At 40.1% G+C, this 22948-nt stretch overlaps 1 protein-coding gene across 1 annotated transcript in view; it reads right to left on the reverse strand.

Moving 5' to 3' along the window:
• The window catches only part of LOC123980666, a 49286-nt gene extending 39041 nt beyond the window's left edge, over positions 1-10245 (reverse strand). The window contains exon 1 of the mRNA XM_046065190.1: positions 10212-10245. The gene's annotated coding sequence lies outside the window, so the exon portion shown is untranslated. The remainder of the gene's footprint in view (positions 1-10211) is intronic.
• Between the last annotated feature and the right edge of the window lie 12703 nt (positions 10246-22948).

A 22948-nucleotide genomic window follows, 5' to 3' on the forward strand; every position in this document is an offset into this window, starting at 1 on the left:
TGGGTTTTTTCTTTCTGGTTGGACAAAACAAGCAAATTGAATTTGGCCCTTTTTATAGACTTGACGATGAAATGCTTAATCAAAAAAGTAAAAACAATCATAAGATGAATTAAATATAAAATTGTTAGTTCCAGCCCTAATTTACTTAGAAATAAGGACAAATTTGACACGAGGTGTCAAAAATGAATTTTAAGCAGGATTTGAGCACATTTTACACTGATGACAAATTGAAATATAAACCGGAGAGTGTGCAGAACAAATACGGTTGATTTTTGAGTGTTGTTGCTGTTGATGAACAATATTCTCCCACATTGCACTGCACAAAGGAAATGGATGAGCTGCTCAAAGCTGGAAAAAAATAGAAGAAATTGTGGGTGGTGGTTGAGACAGCTCCAGAAATAAATTGGAAAACAATATAATAAGTATTTAATGTTAAGCAATATCTTCATTGGCAGTGTCATCTCAGTCTGAGTTTGATTGAACCAGTAGGCTAAGATGTTTAGTACGTGGTATACGTAGTACAGATTCGGGTCTCGTTCATAGTGGTCGAGCTGCCATATTAAGTTTCAGTTTGAAAGTCAAACACAAAGACAAATAACAGGCCTGCCAGTGGCGCGTTCTTGCAGGTTTAGAGAGCATTAATTTAATTTGTTGTTTGTTTGAATAAGAAAATGACTGTCACTCATCTGTTGTAAAGCTGACTTGACATGACATTTGTTGCAAGCAAATCCCTTTTAACTTATCTAGAATACAATGAAAAAAAAGTCAAAAATGATGTTAACTGGTAAAAGAAAACAAAAAACTGGTAAACAACATGTTGACACACTTGTGGGACATTTACTGGTAACAAAAACACACCTGCTACCAGTAATCTAAAACTTCTTAAGTGGTAACATTACTCACTATTTTAATTAAAGAGGTGGTATTATGCTAATTTTCAGGTTCAAAATCTTATTTAGGGGTTGTACCAGAACAGGTTTACATGGTTTAATTTCAAAAAACACCTTATTTTTCCCATACTGCACATTGCTGCAGCTTCTCTTTTCACCCTATGTGTTGTACGCTCCGCTCTTGAGCTACAGAGTGATGCATCTTAGTTGTACAAAATCATTGTTGGTTAGTTGCACATTTTCCTACTAGCCAATCAGAAGCAGAGAAGGGCGGGTCGTAAGAAACAAGGTATTGTGATCCAAATCAAAGCCACCACACAACATCATTGTTCCACATCTTACCATTAGTTCTGACGATCTATGCTGCCTTGCCGAAAAATGCTACCATAGCGCAAATCGATAGACTCGACTCTACTCGGCCCTGCTCTGTTTTCCATTGCAGATAGTACCCAAAGATAGTACGTAGCTTGTCATCATGGCAACGCCACACACATCTGCCGAGATGTTCAATCCGACACACACACCAGCTCTTAAAATATATCTACGGTTAAAACGTTTCAACATTGCTCAGAATGTAAAGACAGATAAGCGGTATGAAAACCTTCCAGCTGGTCTGTGTGACGGCGGGAGCAGAGGGCTCTGTGACGGGGCGGCTACGAAAAATAGTACCCGGAAGCAGGTACAGCTGTAACAGTCAAGCCTCCGCTCAGACTAGCTTGGTTTGAGGGCGTGCCTGACCCCGCTAGCCGCTTGGCAAGCTTAATGACGTGTTTTCATTGTGACGTCACAAGTAAAGGAAGTGAAGGGCTGGACTACAAACGAGCTGTTTTCAGGCGGTTCAGAGCAGAGCTTTCTGTGGGAGATGGGAACTCCCTTTGGGCTGGACTTTGGGCTTTTTCACTTTGCAAACCAGTTACATGCACAAAAAAGATATATAACTCAATAAAGGAGAGGGGAAAAGCCAAAAAGCATAATACCACCTCTTTAAGCAACTGTTGACTTCTAGGGGGGCAAAAAAACTCGAAAACTGAAACACAGAAAAACAAACCTGACATTTCATCAGCACGGAGCAACACGAGAATCACATTGAAGTCATGTTTCTGTCCACCTGATCTCATCTAAGTTCAAAATTAAATCTCCTTTTAGCTCTGGTTGAGTCTTTCTTTCCTCACCATACACTTGTTTACTTCAGGTCTCCGCTGTTTAATGCAGGCAGTTGGCGTGCGTATTTTGCTTGCTGCCGCAGCCCATGTTCAGCTGGAAACCCGAGACAGTGATCGTAAAGACGCTAAAACGTGCTTAGTGCTGCAGAGTTTGGTGTTAACACCCAATTAGCAGAAGTGGGTGTTTCATTTTGACTTTGCATTTTTACTTGAGACTGAAGGAATAACATGATAAAAGAGAGGAAAAGCATAAAATAATCTCCATTTAAGGATGTCTCGCTCAGCTCAGAATCTTGAAATGTATTACTTTTGCTGAAACAAAGCTGTCGGCTGTAGCTAATTTGATTTCCAATGTCTTATAACTGTCTTGATAAGTCTGAAGTGTGAAGACTTGTGAAGTGAAGCTCCTCTGCAGCTTTTTTCCAGCCTAACACGCTCGCAGAGCAGCTCCTGTAAATGACTTTCTTACTGACAGATCTCTTTTCCTCCGTCTCCCTCAGGGTTATGTTCTTTCTCCAAGCTTGTACTTTCTTAACACTAATGACTAACCGCAGTCAGTATGTAGATAGACGTTTTTATCAAGTTTGGGGGTCAAGTTAGGTCATTTTTAATCTTTTGCAAAAGAGAGAAAATAGACACGTCCTTTATATCACGTTGTGCCCACATGGCAGATTCATCACTGTGTTGCTATAAAAACTGACGACAAGGTCACAGCCTTTTCTGAAACCTACTGTGATGAAAGGCAAGAAAATTGAAATGGTGGACAACAGCAAATATCTGTTGATTGCAAACTGTGTGTTAAGGAAAACACACTCAGTCATGCAGACTGCAGCATTTGTTGCACATGTTTCATTGCATATCGTTAAACATTTTGAATTGCATCAGTCTTATAAAACCAGATTAGTGAGCAGCAGGAAAAACTGACTCAACCTTTGAGAAGCATATGGCGAGGAAAGCTGATGCTGCTCCTGGCTGCCCAGGTCTGCCCCCTCTAAGGCTGTGTGAGCCCTCTGAGTAACATCTCAGCGTGCCAAAATTCAAGAGTAAACGAATATGGGATTACTTTATCCCCACTGCAATGGCATTGCTTAATCTGCATACAAAACAATGTAGCCATTTATCTGCGCCAGAACATCATATTTTCTACTGATAATTAACTTTTTATAGGACTATATGGAGCTTTTGACACTGGAGCTATTGTTTGTTATTTTTGCCTGTATATTACATGCTGCTGTAATTTTCCGTGTGTTTTATTATTTTGTTTAATTGTTTTTATTATTACATGTTTTTCATTGTAAATCCCGTTTAAAACCAAACAAACAAAATCCCTTCTGGGACAATAGAGGTTTAAATTAAAAGGGAAATGAAGTGAAATGAAATGTGTGTGTGTGTGTGTGTGTGTGTGTGTGTGTGTGTGTGTATGTTTATGTGTGTTTAGTAGCCAACATCCAATCAGAAAAAGTGCATTCTTCTAATTGAAAGGACAAGAAAACATGTAGTTGACCTTCCCACCACCGCCTTCTTACATTTTACCAAATGCACCATTCAACTCTGATAAAAGGAACTATTATATTATATTATATTAGTGGGCTGTTCTGGTCTTCCAGGGGGAAATAAGAGTTTATTAATTTATTGTGAAGACATCCAGACTTCCACATTATAGCAAATGGAGGAAACAACTGTTATCTTGTACTTTGGTTTATAAACTGTTACAGACTCTGAAACCTACAGCAGCTCGATTTGCCCAAAGTAGATGTAAAAATATTAATTTCTTTAATTTTCTCTGAGTGGGTTAAATTGATTGGTACTTTGCAAGGTCCGTTAGTTGGGCAAATGCGTCGTCTCTTGTTCATTTACTGGAAATTGGATTTAGGTCAAGAACAGAACGACCCTTCCTCCTCTCAGCTGAACAGACAGACTTACATAGACATGACTGGAAACTGAAGGAACCGGTTATAGAAACTGAGGCATGTTGTGTTTGTTAAAATGAGGCAAGCAGATAACAAAGGCAGTAACTAATGGGGAACACTGTGCCACTAATGTACAGGTAAACGTGTGGTAGTATGTTCATAAATATTAACAGAAAATCCCTGTATTCATCTCAGAAAGACGAGACTCAGCACTTGTTCTGCAGCACTGAACACACTGTTTGTTTGAAAATTATGCACTTTTGCAATTGATGCAATTTTTCATGAAATCTAGATCTTATCTTATTCCTGTCCAGTTTGAATTGGCTCATTAGAAGCTGCTTTGGATGAAACTATCTGCTTAATCAATCAATGAAATCTAACATAACGAGAGAGAAAAAATGCATCGTGGAGCAGATGCTGGTTTAAAAAGTCGGTTGGACTCTGTTGCTACCCTCTTTGAGAAAGACGAGGCAAATGAAGCAACTAGAAACACAATTTGCTATTTATGATGAATTAATTAAGTAATTCAAAGATTTGAAATACTGAATTTAAGGGACAAACATATACAGAGTGCCCGGCTACCTGGTCTCATGTTTGCATCCACAGTTACCTTAATGACCGATTCATTATTTCAAGTATGTGCTTCATTAGAGGTACAACGTGCATTATTTCCCTGCTAATAATAGCTGAAAAGATTCTTATGATAGTTGAAATTTTAATTACTGTGTCCTAGAAGGGCTTTATTACAAACATGGTGAATAATTAAAGTCAAATTTAGATCTGCATGTGAACAACCAGCAAAAACAATCAAAGCTTAAAGGGCAGGGCAAGGTACACTTTCCAGCTTTTCAACCTTATGTATTAGTCATCGGTCTATCTTAATAATGTTCTGTTTATCACTATAGGTAAGTTAGGTTAGTTGCTGACATATTCTCACATGAGCTGATGGTGCAAGAGCTACACGGTGAGTTTGGCTGCTTTTCAAGTCTTTGTCTCTGGGGAGAGCAGTCCTGCTCACTCAGCCGTTGGAGTTGCTGCATTTCAGTTAGCCGAAACAACTCTCCAGTTTGTACGCGCAGGGGACCTCCTGGATCACTTCACATTTATAAAATGTTGTCAGAGTCAAAGCATGTTGGTGGAGCCAGAGTTGTGTGCTGGGGGACTGCAACAAAGACAGGCAGAGGCTCAGGCTGCAGTGAGGTTTTCTCCTCTAGACCTTCTTTTTTTGTTGCTGAATTTTGTTGCTTGCACCAGCACTGACTGACTGTGCGTGACAGCTGGGGGCTAGTATTTTCTTAAAGGCAAACTGAAGCAGATAGAAGAAGGAGAAGCTTTTATTAGCATGAACTAACAAACTTATTGTCTGTTTCTGTAAGCTGACACTACCCAGTGAGCATAACTAGGCATCAAGGTGAAAACTGGGTCAAATTTGGTTGAAAAGTAAGTTTTTTTTATGTCTAGGTTACGTAAATCTGCAGCATTTCAATAACTGTATTTCACTGTGAAGCAGGTTCTATCAACACATCAAACTGTAGTGGTCAAAATGCTGCAAAAACAAGATGTAATATTGACATTTTAAAACTTTTATTGATGCCTCAATGCCTTTTGTCTTGCAAATCAACACAACCATGCTCAAGGATGCAGCTTGTTTGTACATAGCCAGGAGCGTAAGAATATATTAGATGCTGTCGTTCTAGCTGCTGTATGTGGCTAGCATTGCCTACCATAATCACATCCACGTAGCTACATGTGGGGAAATTAATTTATTAGCCTCTTTCCATTCGCACTAAAAGAGCCATTAATTGATTGTTTATCAGGGATGCTGATGCAGTCGGTTATTACACTTGCACACAGATAACATAAAAAGCATGATGACGTGACAACAAAGACTTTTGCATTTGTGTAAAACTTGCCCAGCTGGTAGCTGAAAATGATTCTGAAACCATTCTTACAATTTCCCTTTCAACTGGAAAGACATCATTCATCCCACAGTGAGCTGAAGTGCAACATTAAAGGTGCACAACATGAACACAGTGATACATGAAAAAAGGCTTGTTAAAGGTCAAGAAGTGATGTGTGTTTCTCTCTCTGTAAGGAGCGGTGGCTCATGACAGCATGTTAAAAGGACGAGAACTTCTTCAGACCCACGCTTGCTCAAACTCAAGGGAAGATGTTGTGTGTGAATGTGGGCTGGAGCCTAAAGAAGTGAGAGATCAAACATATGGCAGTGCCTCTGGGTTAATGCAGAATTTTATGCATATTTTACAAAGTTGGGTTGTGTAAAGAGGGTGAGAATGGGTAACATTTGGTACGGGGCTGTGCTGCAAACAAATTTAAACTGATGGTTCTGACTATGTTTGACAATAGCACATCCGAAGAGCAATTTATAAAACGCAGATGACGGAAATTTGAGTGACAAATTGTGCATAAACAGTCAAATATGTTGCTAGACTTGGTTTCACAGTTTTTTTTCTCCTTAAACTTTGCTTTTTAGGCTGTTTTCCAGTTGTGGAATAAGTACTCACATCTTTTACGTATGTAGTGAAGAAATACACTCATTAGCTAAAAGTACAGCTTTACTTTATTGTTGTGGCTGGTATAGGTGGAGTTATTTTTTTACTTTATATACTGCCGGGTAGCTTGTGAATTTCACCAAGAGATCAATAAAGTTGTATCTTTATCCATAATGATACATTAGGTACCTCAAAATTGTACTTGAGTAAATGTACTTAGTTTCCATCACTGCTGTTTTCCTACAGTGTTTATTGGGCTGCTGTCCTCTGGTCAGATCAGCGTTTCGTCCCTTCTGTGCCTGGTTAATTGGAACAAGCTAACCTAATTATCTTGATGGGACATTACGTCATTTAGAGCTTCGACTGACCTCTGTCAAGAACCAGGTAATTGCTACAACATCAACAGGTCCATGGCACAATCTGTAGCAGCCATTAATAAACAGCAATATCCCAGTAACCATTCATTCGGTCATTTGCAGGTCAATGGGCATTTAGCCTAAAGCTGGGTAGTTTTAAGACGACTAGATCACAACTTTTGACCAGCAGATCATGAAGTTACTTATTTCACTTTAATTAGTTACACATCACAAAGCTCTTCCCAAGAAAACTTACCCAGTTTATGTCACTGATAATGTTTGGTAAATATTCGCCTTCTACAATATCTGCACAAGGCAACTACGGTATAGTTAAGTTTAAGGAAAGATGGCAAAAACGGTTACAGTTGGTCAACTATAACATTTGGCTAGGTTTAAGGAAAGATGTTGGTTTTGGGTAATGAAAAGATGAACATTATTTGCAGGTCTGTGACGGGAATTTAACCCCTGCATGAAATAAGTAAGCCAAATAAATAGAGAGTAGAGACAGTACTATAAATTAGAGGTCTTAGCACCTGGTTTAGATAATGTTTGAGCTGTTCAGAGATCTTACTTATTACATCTTTACCATTGGACTGTAACAAACGGTAGTGCCCATTCTTTGCCGTTGTGCTTCAATTTGGTGAATTTGCTCGTGAAATTTCTGGCTGAGTTCTCCATGAAACATCCTTTCTCCTTGGCTGGTCAGCTGTGCAGCAGCCATTGAATTTCCAATTTTTAGCAGCCAATTAGATCTTGTGCCTGCCAAATTATTTTTTGGATCACAAAAGTCAGATCGAACACAGGTGGGCTACCTTCCAGAGCAGCGAGTAGACCTGACAGACTTCAAAGCCAAAGTCAAAATGAGCACACACATGCATGTGCACAGCCTGCCACCCACACACACATATACACACTCACATACTCTCTCTGTGTCTTGATGGCAAGTATTTCATGGCTCATTTGTCTGAGTGTCTGAACAACAGAAAGCGAGAAAGACAGAGAGATAAAAACTAATGATAGAGACAGGAAGAGAGAAGATGAATAATAGAAAGAAAAGATGAGAGGGAGCGCGAATAATAAAAAGAGAAGATGAGACTTTAGAGGGAGAATGGGTGTTAAAGTAATGATGCAGGATAACATTCTCCTTATTGCCTATGCATCTCCCTCTGTCTCCTATCTTTGTCTTGTTCTGCTTCTGTCTCTTCTGGTTGCCTCTCCATATCTCTGTCTTTCTTTGTCTGTCTCTCATCTTTCAAGTCATTTCATCATCAGCCATACAGCAGAGACAAGGCCGAGTCAAAAATCACCCCAAGACAATATTTTTTTCACTTGAACCGAGACCGCAAAGGACCTCTTTGTGGTTCACATCTATGGATGGTTTACTGAATGGGCCTACCAAAGACGTCTCTGAAAGAGATGAAAAATGGCCACGAAGAGACGCAGAAAGACCACAAAGACATGCAAAATGACTACAAAGAGAAGCTAAACGGCCACAAAAAGATGCAAAATGACTACAAACAGATGCTAAACAACATAAAGAGATGCAAAATGGAAACAATGAGATGTAAACCGACTACAAAGAGACGCAAAATGATTACAAAGGGATGCAAAACAACTACACAAAGGTGCAAATCAACTACAAAGAGATGCAAACAAACTACAAGGATTCAAAACAACTACAAAAAGATGCAAAACGACTACTAAGAGAAGCAAAACCACTACAAAGAAATGCAAACGACTACAAAGAGACGCAAAACTATTACAAAGAGATGCAAAATGGACACAGTGAAGCAAAGCATCCATGGAACCAGAGACTGATTCTTAATCCTTTTACACTTTCAATTTTCATTCAGCTCATATCTGGTAGGCAGGAACTACCACCATATTTCTGTTACACCTACAGTTTAATAATGAATTTCAAATATACCGCAGCAGTATGCACATAGGTGTCCCCCCGCCAGGCACCTTTTCTCACACAGCTCATTTAAAATGGCCGGATTTTGAAACGTTGACTTGCCATCTCCGGGGAGGTCCTTAGGCTGCATGTTACATGTCTTTAACTTTTGAAACTTGCCTTAATTAACACCCCATAGGCATCAGCTGCTTCTCCTTATCAGAGCCCACTTAATGAAACAGCGACCAAATCTGTGCATTTTAAAGTTTGAGTTATTTTATCACAAGTAAGCGAATACAAAAGAAAATCCAGCGACAGTTCAGTGGAAGAGGAAATGAGTTGCATGTCTGAAGAACAAGTTCCTTTGATAGGAATGTGACATCCCCGAATCATGACTCCTTTCTTCTCCGTCTCTCCCTCTGACCCTCCCCTTTCCTCCTCCTCCTCCTCCTCCTCTGCTCTCTCATTATGTGCTGCTTTAATTAGCAACTGGACTTCAGAGAGACAGCAAGAAAGGAAGATAGAAAGATAGAGGGAAGGATGGAGGAGGAAGTAAAGAGGATTTTTGAAGCTGATAGTGTACTTTGTGGGTTAATTACACAGGCTTTTGCTCCCACTTCTCTGTCTCCTTCAGTTTTTAAATTTGTTTAAAAAAAGTATGTATGGAGGGGTGTCGGTCTGAAATGTTCTTGCATTTATTAACTAAGACAAGTAGATAAATTCGTCATATGACATGTCTGTTCCAACAACCATAATTTCATGTGCACTTTTTTTCAGAAGTATCTGATGTCGCTTCAGAGCATTTTCCTTACTAATAAGAATATAAATCTTTAGAAAACACTGGGAAATTGTAATTTTTGCATTAAAGTTAAGAGGTCAACCAATAAAATGATTTATTATTAGTTGATCAACTGAAATTTACAAATTTGATAAGAAACTTAGTAATTTTTCAGTCAAAAATGCTAAACATTATCTGAACATGCTACTTTGTTGTTAGTTTTCTATGATGAAACTAAATATTTGGGGGGGTGTTGTGAATTCCTCACGTAAAGAAACAGGACGGATTATGTTATGTATTTACTCAGCGATTACGCCAATGACGTACGCTAGCTGGAGCTGTCCATTACATATTTCATTCCATTACGGCGGTTGCCTGAAACAGTCAGAGACGATGTAAGTCAGGCTTTATATTTACACAGCTGTTGTTATGGTGGATTAACCTCTGCCATAGTCAAGTCACCCGTTGGTTCGTGGACTGCCAATTTGAAGCCTCGAGTTTGGCCGTTAGGGCGCCGCCATGTTGAGTTTTTGCAACCACTGGCACCGAACGTGACCATATTCGGACGAGACGGTAGAGCGAACGGCTCCATGTGGAGCTAGTTAGCTTGCTTAGCTAAGTGCATCTGTAATTCACGTTAACTGTCATTTTAACAGGGCTGACAATTTTGTCTAGCAAACAACAGGCTTAAAACTAAATGTACTCACCAGAGAAAGTGAACAGCCAACTCCTAATAAGCTTTTTTAACGGCGCTGGTTAAATTTACACAGTGCCGTGGACACGAGTCACTCTTGCCTGTTTGACAGGTTGCCATGGAAATGACTTGTCAATCATAAACGAAGCATACGCCCTGAAGCATACTCTGCTTTATGGTCTATTTTCCTCTAAATGGGACCATAATTTACTAAATGAACGTCATGCTGCATTGAAGAAGACGTGAAACTAGCGATTGAGACCATAAACTCTTTAGGAAAGTGTTTAATGAGGTAATTATTCAGGTGAGAAGTAGGATCATTTTACTATTATTTCTAATGGAGCCGGACTTCTTTTTGCAACTAGAAGAGTCGCCCCCTGCTGGCCGTTCAATAGAATGCAGGTTTAAGGGACTTCCTCGTTGGATTCACGTCTCCAGCTTGACCTCTTCTTAACTCGTCTGTAGTTGGTAGAAGTGTGCTCAGTGTTGTGTGTTTACCTCTTGTTTCTGCTCCATGTGTTTGCATGGCTTGCTAGCTAGTGTTCTCATGTGAGTTCATGCTCCTAGCTGATGTAAGCCACAGTTTATGTATCTGAATTGGGAAGATCTTTATTTAATTTAATCAATATGATGATAATTGATTTAAGTGGTGTGATGGTTATGCATCACACCACTCTGTGTTTTATTGCAGAAACTGTTGCCATTACTACTCATGTACAGCGTGACTGCCTGTGACATGTTAACTCCCTACAATGATCAGTAAAGAAGTTTGAACCACTACTAGTGACTCTGTGCTCTCTAACAGGAGCCCTGTAACAGCTAATAACATCCATCATCCAGCAGGGGTTAATTTCAACAGGGGGTTTGACTGTTGGTCAGACAAAACAAGAAATCTAAATAAGTCACTTTGTACTCTGGACTTCTCTGTTGGGCATTTCTTTGTTTTATTTACCACACAACTATTTGATTAATGGAGAAACTAATTGTGGCAGCTCAGATAAAAAATAGTTAAAAACAGTGTATATCTGCTGTTGGTGGCTTTGGTTTGAAAACATTTATATCAGCCTTCTGACACCATATGGGTTGAACTCCATTGTGTGTTGTTGTGCCTCAGCTTGCTCCCACACAGGGCCGGATACCAACCAGATTGCAAAGTTGTGTTTAATGCCAGCTACTTTTTAATGGCGATTTTCGTTCTCCGTGTGAACTCTTATTATATGGAAGATATAATCGATCATCCATCCAGTCAGATGAAGCTTAAACAGTGAAAACAAAAGTAATTCTTGGTCACTTTGATGCTCAGCTTCTTGCATCTGATATGTGTATTGCTTTGATAGCTCCTTTTTCTATCCTGCAGTCACTAAATCTTGCCTGAAGAATTAAACATTATACAAATTCATTGGCAATTGTGTTTCAACAATGATCGCAAAGATGGATTTGGTGATGCTTTTGTCTGCTCTTTTGTGCTAATCTACATTATTCTGTTTGTGTATTACACAGTGTCCGTGCTGTGCTCTTTGCTTTACTATTCACTTTTTCTATCGTCCGCTGTACTATGGTACATGTCACTCTATGCAGGGACCCCTGTGTGAATTAGAGCAGCTAAAAGGACACGATGCCTTGCTGACTTCCCACATGAACACTGCCAACAAACCACTTGTTTAAAACCTTTTTGGCTTGTGATTCTTTAAAGAAATTTCTACTCATGACCCCTTGCCACTGAGTCTGAGTTGCAAGCAGTTTGAGTGTGCCACTTGATGGGAGTTCCCCTATACAAGTTGTGCTTTGACATTCATTTTCAAAAGACGTTGTTACACTCTTGCTTGCAAGTCCATCTCAAATGAGTGGTCGACTTTTCTTGAATCTGGCCCTTTAAGAAGTCCCACCATGTCTGCCATGATGTGATGAAAATGAGACGGCATATTGACATTAATATTGCATCACTTTCAAGAGTGTTTGCCATGATGTTTCGTGAACACGACCCACATTCTAGCCAAACAGTCTAATCCTATGAATAAACATTGTTCAAATTAGACAAGACACCAAGACACACACACAGGAAAGCCCTCATATCTAAAGCTTCAACCTAAGACTCATCTCTCACAATTACTGCGGTTATTTCATGTTAGACTGAGACTTCATTGCTCACACTGGATGAAAGAAAGAGGTTGTTTTTAATGGAGAGAGAGGCTGAGCATCACCTTTCCATCTCTAAATAAATGAGAGGCGAATAAGCTCCAAAATGAGCCTGTGGGCTCTGCTGTGAGCCCTCCACCTCCACTTTACAGTCGACATTAAAGACTTTCATCCTGCAGACAACAAAACCTGGAAACAATAGAGAACCACACTGATTGAAGATGTAGATTAAAATGGATTTGAGTGGCGACTTTGATAAAATGTTGTCAGTATTGTAGTCTTCAAAAAATGTTTCAAGTGTGGCGGGTGAGGATCTTGGCACTCCGTGTGAACACCGGTGCCGAGTGTATGTACTATTCGCGTGCATGTTAGTAAGCGTGTGTGTGTGTGTGTGTGTGTGTCTGTGTGTGTGTAATGCAGCGAAGTATCTTCAGCCAGAGGGCCAGATGGAGACAAATGGATGATCTTTCTAGACAACAGCCCTCCAATTAACACACAGACACTCTTACAAATCACACTCACACACCCCAAATCCACACACTCATGCAAAGCAAACAGACACACACACCCTCTCACACATTATACACACACTTAGACACGCAACAGTATATTTGTATGCCGTTTTGTCTCATTTTCTGATAAAGACATTAGTTATCAAATATATAACTAAGACTATTGTAAAATTAATAATCTGTTCACTAGATAATGGCTTGCCAATTTGCTGAAAGGCTTTTTAGATTTTCCTCGTTGCAACAGTTTAAAACAGTGTAACATTACTTAACATAGGCCATAATATTTGCTCATCTAATATAACCAAGATTGCCACGTCCCCTTGACCGCCTCTCATCTGAGTCATGGACCGCTTTGCTTTAGAAAGACGTTTGTGTAACTTGATGTCATAACACTTTATTTCTGTCACAGTATGGCACTTATCCTATATTATTCCAATTTTTTTGTTCTATTCTTTTACTATGTAATAATAATACTACATTTCTGGACAGCGTAGTTTAGTGTATCCATATATTACAGTTTGTCTGGCTGAACATGTATGTTTAAGGTAATTCACATCTTAGGTGGTGATATTATTTTTTCACGTATTGATGTTATCATCTTTAATGTTCCAAAGCCATATGTTTTATACTGATGAGGTTTAGTTAAAGACAATATTCTCTTCATTCTGTCGTATTCTTGACATCCCATTTAATAGCTGCAGGCAGCATTCACATTTTTAGTAATTAATTAACCATGATCATAATGTTTCCTTTTTTGTTTTTTGGTGCCTCAAGCTTCATCACTATTTAACCATAGTTTTGTCACCACATGTAGGTATTGTTTAAAAAAAATACCAGCCAGAAAACTCTGGCAGTGAACATTTGGCAAATACGTACAATTTTGATGTTCTGTCTGATCTGTCTAAAGGGGATTATAATTCAATCAAGATTTCCCCTAAAACATATTTTAGTAATGCAAAATAGTTGCCTACAGTATACGTGAATGAAAGGAGTTAAAAATAAGGACAAGTTCCACCATATGGCAGCCAGACATCCTAACTGTACCATCTTATATCTGTGTGATTCAACAGCTCTAATGTGAGGGATAAATGCTGATGAACTGTCAGGATTCAGCCATGGTGGTATGGATTTCTTGGAACCTGCAGCGTGACTAGGAATAACGATTTTGTATTGCGGCTTCCAGCGCGGGATCTGGACAGGTTAGTGCTGCTTGTAGTTACACGGCCCTGTCTTTAACCTCCAACCACTCCACCCCAACTCGCCTCTGCCTCCTCTGCTCCTGTTTCCCCCTCCCCAGACGGGCAGAGCCGACATCTGCCTGAATCGCCCGAGCAAAGATAGCGTGACCAGGAAGAGGCTTAGTTTCACTTTCTGCCCCTGCCCTTTCCCGGCACATTTAATAAAGTGACTTTTTGTTGAACCTGAACTCTCCATCATTGCATTAAGGGAGTTGAGTTTACCTCCAGCAAGGCTGTAACACAAATATAGAGGTGTACACACACAGTACGCACACACACACACACACACACACACACGCACACACACACATATTCTCCAGGCAGATACACCAATCAGCCTATGACTCTGTATCAGAGTCGGACACACATCCACAGGCTTAGTTAGGATTAGACCACACACACATATACACACACTGCAGATATCCACTTGCATCCACACATACGCAAACAGATGCTGGTTTTATACACACATCTTCTGTCATACTGCCTCACACACACACACACACACACACACACACACACACACACACACACACACATATACACTCATATATACACACATAGGCACAGTATTTCTCATTATCATGCATAGTGGTAGTGGTTGCATTGATTTCCACTCTGTCTTAAACTTAGCCCACACAGAATGAGTGTGTGTGTGTGTGTGTGTGTGTGTGTGTGTGTGTGTGTGTGGTCAGCTTGGCAGAGCTTCTCCAGGCTGAGTGAAGATTATGGCTCAGAGATTTTTCACTTCTCCTCTTTTTTTCTCTTTCACTCTTTCTCTCTATTATCCCCCCTCACTCTTACTCCGTCTCCTCCTGTCTCTTTATTGCTGTTCACTCCATCAATCTCCGTCTTTCCTCCCGAAAAAGAAAGGAAAAAAAGCGCTGTTAAGGAATTTTTAAGAGGCAACTGGAGAGAATGGGAGGAAAAGAGAGAAATAAAGAGATAGAAGGGGATCGAGATGAAAAGATAGAGGAGGGAGGAGCACAGAGAGGAAAACAGATAGGAGGCATGGAGGAGGACAAGGGGATGAAAGAGAGCAAATGCAGGTGGGTAAATAATGAACAGAAAGGCCGAGAAACTGAGGGGAGGCGAATTTCAGCTGAGATTGGAAATTATTTTGCAAATCGTGAAGCTGTGACAAAAATCCGCTGGAAAGGATTGATGAATGAAGAAGCAAAAAGCGCATCGTCTCCTCGCCTCGCTACAGCGCTTTCAAAATCTGTCGTCCAGCTTCTCGGACGTCAGAAAATGCGGCTGGAAGACTGAGCCGCTGTCCTCCAGTCAGAGAGGTTGTTGAGCCGAGATCTCTCAGGCATTATAGCTATATTATGGGATGTCTTCACCGCTGGCATTGCTCCATTCTAATTAACTACCTCACAGCGTATATCTGGCTCCTCAGACATTTAGTTAATGGTTTGCAGCAAGGCATGAGCAATCCAATACTGCAATTAGAAAGGTTTACTAACTTCTTGCAGGAGGTACCTGCAACATAATTACTTAAAGCCTAAACCCATCATAGATTTAAGTAATGAATTTCAGAGCAGAATAAATGCAGTTAATCCAATAAATCACTGTCGCTGAGCTGGCTCGGCTTGTAAAATTTAAGGCACATATTCAAGGATTTGAATAGTGAATAATAAATCAAGTGCAGACAATATGCTGCAGTTTTGCATTTACACATTTTCCCAGACAGTAAATGAGTACTGTTTCCTTTAATACAATCAAGCTTTTGCACAGTTCTGTTGTCTGAATGAAGGAAAAACAGCAACTAATTTTGACTCATTGAATCAGTTGACTCTACCTATTGTGAAGCTGAACCCCAAAAAAATTAGCAACCAACACATCTGAGCACGTTTAGTCTCACCACTCTCATCAACACTGTTTTCAGCAGCAGCAGGCTGTTACGCTGCCTGCCCATCACCAAGACAGATGGCCAACATTAAAAAGCTAGCTGGTGAAGAAAGCAGAATATTTAGCAACCAAAGAGCCAGACATTTGACTCAGGAGCTGGTGGAGACCAAAGCAGAGCTAAAAGGTCAGAACATATATTTGTCACATGTTACACAACAACATTGCTCCGTATCTGCTGGATGTGTCAGTTGGTTGTTAAAATGTTAGCCATAACAACATTATATTATTTGATGTAGTGGTGATATAGTGGCCAAACGTTGAATGAATGAATGCAGCTTTAAATTTCTCAATATGAGATCTGAAACAACTGAAAAAAATTTGATTTTTATCGAACTTCACTTATACACAAACTATCCAAAGAAGAAATCATGAATTTATCTATGAATGTAGCTCAGTGTGGTGATCATCAATTTGATTATGCAATGTCTGAACTTCGGTTTCTGTATAGTTGAAAAAAGAAAAAGGTAAACATACCCTTGGGCTTATGAAAAACTCAGTTGTGGTCTATCTGAGAGCAACAATGTTTTTGTGAAGAATGTGTTTTCTTCTGACAGTATGTCGTATTTTTATAATTGTGATATTTGTTTTGGCCTTTTCATATACAGCCATGTCTATGTAACAAGATCAGCAGGATATTTAAGATGTTTGAATGACTTTCAGGTCGAAAGATGTTTAGACTACCGGGTCAAACCTGGATAGATTGATTAGCAACTCCTACATTAAAATATTATAATTGAAATATTACCTAGACCTAGACCACCCTGAAAAACTTAGACTGTTAAACCATGTTAATGCAGTTTTAAAGGATATTCTGTAATTTTCTTATTGGCAACAAATCCCTTTACAGACCAAAACCAACAAGCGTAATATAGCTTATTCCTCTGAAATTCTTAAATTACATCTGTTCCTTCAGCCTCATAAAAAAATCCAGAATCTATGAATATGAAAATACTTTTGGGGCAGCTGTGGCTCAGGAGGTAGGATGGGTTGCCCGCTAATCGGAAGGTCAGCGGTTCAATCCTCCTCCAGGCTGCATGTGTTGGGCATGTGTTGGGCAAAATATTGAACCCTGAATTGCCACCAGTGAATGAATGTGTGTGAATGTTAGTTTCTGTTTGAGCACTTAGGCTCAGTGAATGTAGTGTAAAAGTGCTTTGAGTGGTCAAAAAGACCAGAAAGGTGCTATACAAGTACAGAACATTTTCATGTCAAAAGTCCATTTTCAGTGTTTGTGAACTGTCCATTGTGTCCGTTTCCGTAACATTACACATTACGAGCCGGTTATGAACCTGATTTCGCGCGTGACGACTTCTGGGACCAGGTTGAACCGGGTTTGTTCCAGTCTGGGTCAGCTGGTTTTGACAGTCGGCAGATAAAATCATAGTGTTTGATATGTAAAAGGTCTAATCTTAAGTCTTCAGATCCAGTCACTGCTGACTGACTTGAGGGAGACAGAAGTGTGGTGATTCGTCCAATTCCTTCCGTAGACTACTACAATCTGCAGTGCGCACGCCTCTCCATCCATGATCTCACCCAAACTGGCCTTTTCATCGCAAATGTCACTGCATATAAATAGTGCGAGCTGCTGGTGTCCACCGATGTCTGTTTTGGCACAAGAAAATGTGGGATTTGCGGGGTTGTCTACCGCCAGAAATCCAGACATTACTGACCAGTCGTTCAGTGTGTTGTTGGGTATTTACTTAGTCATAAGGTTTATGCTCCTTCATGACTGTCAAATAGCAAAACATCTGTGCAAATTGGTGAAAACAATCCCTGTGTTGTTTTTCTAGTCTTTTTTCTAGTTTTGGACCATGATTAGCTTCCAAACTAGTACCCTACTACACAATGGCAATGGAGTGGCGATGGGGCAGTGGCTGGTGTGGGAGACCTGGATTCGATTCCCACTGTTACACATCCCGGGGCTGTCCCCGACTAAGGATTTACTTAGTCGAATCCGAATTGCCAAGTCTTGCTTATAGTCGACTGATCATAAATCAAATCATGTGTGTGTTTGTGCGCAGTGATTGCGAGGGGGTTACACACGGTAGCTCAGCTTTAATCTTGAGAAGCTGCAGAGCTACAGTCTTTATTCATTAGACAGTCTAACTTACACTGTACATCTCCAGCTGAAAGGCTTGTTGTTAACCACCCGCGGTTTCAAGTAGCCTACTATTTAAAAACGAAATAATATTCTTTGTGTGGTTCATCAATGGTGATAAATGATCCAAACGTCCCGCTAGGTGCAGACGACTCAACACAAAACTGGAGAAGCTGGTGTCTTCAGCATGTGTTCCTCTCCTGCCACTACAAACAGACACACACACATACTGACGCCCCAGGTTTAGGATTGCAATTTTGGATTTATTCATGCACTTTAAAAACATTTATTAAAAGCTTTATTCTTTTTATATATATATATATATGTAAGAAGAATAAAGCTTTATATATTTATTTACAGCATATATTTACAGCAGTGGGCGGCAATAATATCTGACCCGCGGCCAGATTGCTTTGAAAGCAGAAAAATAAAAAATAAATAAATTCATAGTGGCTGGTGCTGAAATAGATCTCAGTCATGACAGATACAGTTACTCACACAATCTCTTCCTCTTAAGTGATTGTGCCTCCAAAATAAAAGCATGAGTGCAGCAATGTTTTATGCTTTATGAAAGTTTATTGAGAGCTTTTACTTTGAAGAGTTCTGAACGACATTCAAAAGAGTCTCTGGCTTGCCAAAGCCGTCAGTAAACCTGTGATTGGATTCCCCTGAATTTCCTCATGGAAATAAAAATAAGCGTCTAGGTTGGTAGGTTTATGAATGGGGACTGTGAGACTGACAGTCGAATCAGGCTCGGCCCATTGAAGCATCGAGTCTTCGACTATTCGGGGTCAGCCCTACTAATTATTATGTTATTTTATTATTATTACACCTCTCAAAATCAGATTTAAGACACCTGAGCCTTCTATTGTGAAACTCTGCACATACATCATTCTGCATGGCGAATGTCCTAGCATCCAAGTGAGATCCATCCAAATAAGAAAAACACATGGAGGGAGGCTTTAAAGATTTACATCTTCAGTATAAACCAGTGGAGTACCAGAGACAAGGTAGGAAGTATTGGTAGACAAACTAACACATTGTTGGTTCTGGTCTTTTCATGGGATCTAACATGTAGAATAACACCAGAGTTATCCTTTAACATAGAAGCTATACCTATTTTGTGCTGCAGGTTGGTTCATTTATTTATAAAAAGAACTGACTTGCCTATACATCAAATCTCCCAGGCTGGTTACTTGTCCTTCCATATGTTGTACTCTGCATGTATTTGCCCCTGTAATGAGGAAATTATATATTATACAGTATAACAGTTGAACTGACAAATGCAAAGTACAACCTTGCTGCGCCCTACCTCGATCCCACCTGTCTGCACCAGCCATAACTAATGTCCTCCCTCTCCCCTAATCCCTATACATGCCTTTTTATTCTCTCACTTTCTATCACTCATTTCCCCTACTCTACATCTTCCTCCGTCATCTCACTTTCCCCCCTCGTCTCTCTCTTTCCTCCTTCTCTCTCCCTTCTTCTCATTCGTCTCCCGCCTCTCCACCTCCGTCTCAACTCCCATTTCTCTGCCATCTTCATATCTATCTCTCTCTCTGTCAGGGGTAGAGGAGGCAGCGTATCATTTAGAGAAGATAGCTTTCGCAGACATGCCGATACACACACACACACACACACACACACACACATACAAACACACACACGTTAGCCCAGCTATCTGTTGTCTCCCAGTGCGCCTTTGTGTTTGGTGGGCAGCTGCTAAACTAGATGTTATAAAGTGCAACTGGTGCTCTGTTTGGGGAGAGCTTGAGAGAAGAGAGTAATGGAAAGAGAGAAGTAGGAGGTAGAGAAATGGGAAAGGGTGGGGAGAAAGGGGGGAGGAAGCACGTGGAAACAGTGGATAGAGAGAGACGAGGCGGGGGAGATGGAAACAGGAATGAAACACAGGAAAAAGCGAGGCGGGGGGAAAAGCAATCCTGTTGGCGCTGATAGATTTCTGGGAGAACAATGTTATCTCTGTCTCCCTCTCGACACACACACACACACACACAAACACTCAGACGCAAACCTTGTAACAGAGAGAGCTAACAAATCTTTGTGGAGAAGTACATGTATCTGCAGCCTTTATTTTACAACCAAGAAACGCTCTAAAGGCGGCGCAGCAGACTTACAAAGAAGTCGAACGGGCCAGAAATAGAAACACAGTCGAACTCGTCACCGCATACAAATCTGTTTGTGTGTGTGTGTGTGTGTACTAGCTGGGGCTTCTCCATGTTGGTTTATTTACATTCCACGCTGCATGGGGGCGTGTGGTGAGGAATAAGGTAAACCGAGGGATGCCGGAAATAGCTGTGATGGAAAATCTGAGACAGGTGATATTCAAGCTGCGGTGAAAGAGTGACAAAGATGGCTGAGGAAAATGTGTCAAAAGCATGTGACTGGTAGAGTTGACCACAAGATGTTTGAAACTAAAGTCGCCGCCGTGGTTCAGTGGTTGTCTTTCAAGTATCAAACTCTCACCCCCTGATGGATTGAAGTCTAAGCTCTAAAGTGTTTGCAGCCTGCTCTCTCAGGGAGAAACTTTGGGGAACTACCAATGTTTGGAACATACTGATGATTGTACCATAATTTAGCTCTTTGTACAATGTAATCAATCAAGATTTCTACAAACCCCCCAACCTGAGACAATCTCGACGTCATAGTTTTAGTTTTTCTACCATTATAATAAAAATGATAGGGAGCCTGAACTTGGATCTACCTTAAATGACGAAATCTCTGCTGAGATCTTGTGAGACAGTTTTGTTGGGTATATGAATCTTTCTGTGGGTTTTTCTGTAACATATTTGCTTACACGCTGGGATGTGATAATGTGCATTACAGATTGTATAATAAACCCTGGCCTGTAGTTGGAGCCTATTCCTGTCCACTTGGTGAATACGTGTCTTATCATGTCACTGGCACATAATTATAAACTATTTATATGTATGATGATTTACAGTGCTGATAATGAACATACAAATTAACAGTACAAAGTGGATTTTGCTTTTTAGAAATTTCTATTGACTTTTTTTTCTGTGACTCTGGATCACCATTGGAATCCATTGTAACTGCTTCAATTGAAAACTGACTACAGCTGTTAGTCCATTATGGAAGAGCAAGCTACAAACTTTTCAGAGCCACTTTTCTGGCCCACGTGTGGTGAGTATTTCATTCAAAAGAATGAATTTCAGTGGCGTACTGCTTGAACATTGTAACCTTATAACAAAAAGGTCCTGGCTGGGTTCAAACCTGCAGCCTTTACTGTGTGGAGCTCTGCCCCAAATACTAGAGCACCCAGAGAGTCAAGTTACATTCAGGCCAGGTGAAGAAGAAATGTGAATATGTTTGTTTGTTCCTGCACCGTGACAGAACCAAGAAAGGTCAAACTGACCTGAAGAAGAAGACAGTCCAACTCCTTGTTGCAAACAAATGTGTGTATACTCTGAATTCTTATTATTCCCTCATTTGCACTCCCCTCTGTAAGGAGGGGAGCTGCTGTAACTGTAAATCACTCTGACTGAGATTTGGTGATTTCCCGGTCAAAAGACATCAAGACAACTGGGCTGAATTAGTTTAGACTTTAGGTTACTTAAAGGTTCGGTGTGTAATATTTAGGAGGATCTATTGACAGAAATGCAATAAAATATCCATAACTATGTTTTCAGTGGTGTTTAAAGACCTTACATAATGAACCGTTATGTTTTATTACCTTAGAATGAGCCATTTATATTAACATACACCGCGGGTCCCCTCACATGGACATCGCCATGTTGCACCATCAAACAGTAGCCCAAATGGACAAACTGCTCTACAGAGTGCTTTTCATCATTATCTTGAATACTTACGAAAAGCAAGCAGAAGTAGTAGTAGTCGTCTGGTTTATTAGAAGTAAGAAGAGAAGTAAAATTTTGACAAATGGATGACCACACAAATTATTTAGCACAAGACCCGACAAAGCGTGACTGAATAATCATCTCCTTAAATCTTTATTGCAAATAGAGAAATAAAATGTACATGGGACATAAAGAAGTATACAGAACAGTATACAAATATACAAGACACTAATAATATAAAAATTGCCAGGAGTAGTCTATATTATATAAAGATATTAAATGAGGACCATATGTTGACAGTTTTTACAGCTTTTTTGTTGTTGAAATTTAATAGAAATGAATAGTAATGTACAGCCTCATGGAGAAAAAGTATGAAGTTAGGTTTTTTACTGCTGAATTTACAAATGGCATTAGAATGAATACATTTACTATAAAGTGCTTATTTCGTCCGAGGAGCAAGTGAATGCACAGTGAGCCAATTGTTGCAATTCGTAACCCTCACCACTAGATGCCACTAAAACTTACACACTGAACCTTTGAAACTACCGTTTCAGGGCCATTTAAACGACAATTTTTCAACATGACAATATAACTACAAACTGAATTATGGTCATTTAAACCCTGTTGAATGTATGGTTACAAAAAAACCCTGAATTTAGCTCAGTTTTGACCTTGATGTCTAGACATCTTTTGACCTGCAATATGCCCAACCATGTATCTTGGGCTTGGGAACCTGGGGATATCAGTGACAAAACAGTCAACAGGCTGTGGTAAAGGCAGGGGAGAGAATTGCGGATTAAAGAGGCATCTGATCTGCAGAGTTGACCAACAGACAGCAGGAAATGGAGATGCTTTTCCACAACGCAACACAACCAATCATGTGGCATTTTACACTTATCACAGACGGTCACAAAGTGGCGGCTGGTGTGTGAAACGTTCGATCAGTTCAGCCTGTGGAGCCTGTACACGCTTGGAAGTACAAAGCCAATGTGGCGCTTCAAGATTTCTTCTTTTTT

The sequence above is a fragment of the Micropterus dolomieu genome, linkage group LG12 (assembly GCF_021292245.1).
Source record: "Micropterus dolomieu isolate WLL.071019.BEF.003 ecotype Adirondacks linkage group LG12, ASM2129224v1, whole genome shotgun sequence".
Taxonomy (NCBI): domain Eukaryota; kingdom Metazoa; phylum Chordata; class Actinopteri; order Centrarchiformes; family Centrarchidae; genus Micropterus; species Micropterus dolomieu.